Consider the following 722-nt stretch of genomic DNA (forward strand, 5'->3'; position numbering starts at 1 on the left):
TAATTTAATTAATTTTCCGCCAAATTTTAAACGCAGTCCCCTAAACACAGACTTTCAAGGAACATTTTAAAAATGTTCAGAGGATAATAGATACCTATATCCTCTCCGAATGTCTTTTAAAGACGTTCCCAGAATGCCTTTCTGATAAAATATGCTGCAGGGACACTTTTATACAATGCTAGATCAGACCACAATCTATTCAATAATAATAATAATAACACAGGCCGACAAAATAAAATACTCTGTGCTGGGGTGAAGACCTAGTTATTCTTATATATTTTGAGTCGCTGAATACAATAGAACCATCCAGGGTAAATTTTCAATCTAGAGCGAAAAAATACATTTTTATTCATTTTTTTGCTCTATTGAAAATTTGCCCTAGATGATCCTATTTTTATCCAACCCAGCATAGAGTATTTTTTTTGTGGGCCTGTGTAATCAATCCAAGTACATTTGTATACTGATTTACATTATGATCCAAAATACGCGCTTATAATTATTAATACACATGATATATCGATGAATAGGCACTATTATTTTTCTCTGTGTATATCTTATATCATGTTCTTCTCTTAATACTAAGTATCTCATATGCTCATTTAACTTACAAAATTTGGTACCAATATACCTGCAAAGGAAAAATTTTATAATTTTGAAATTTATGGTGAATAAGTAACAGATAATTTCAAAAATATATATGTATAAATTTGTTATATATATAT

The sequence above is a fragment of the Trachymyrmex septentrionalis genome, unplaced genomic scaffold, assembly GCF_001594115.1.
Source record: "Trachymyrmex septentrionalis isolate Tsep2-gDNA-1 unplaced genomic scaffold, Tsep1.0 scaffold63, whole genome shotgun sequence".
Taxonomy (NCBI): domain Eukaryota; kingdom Metazoa; phylum Arthropoda; class Insecta; order Hymenoptera; family Formicidae; genus Trachymyrmex; species Trachymyrmex septentrionalis.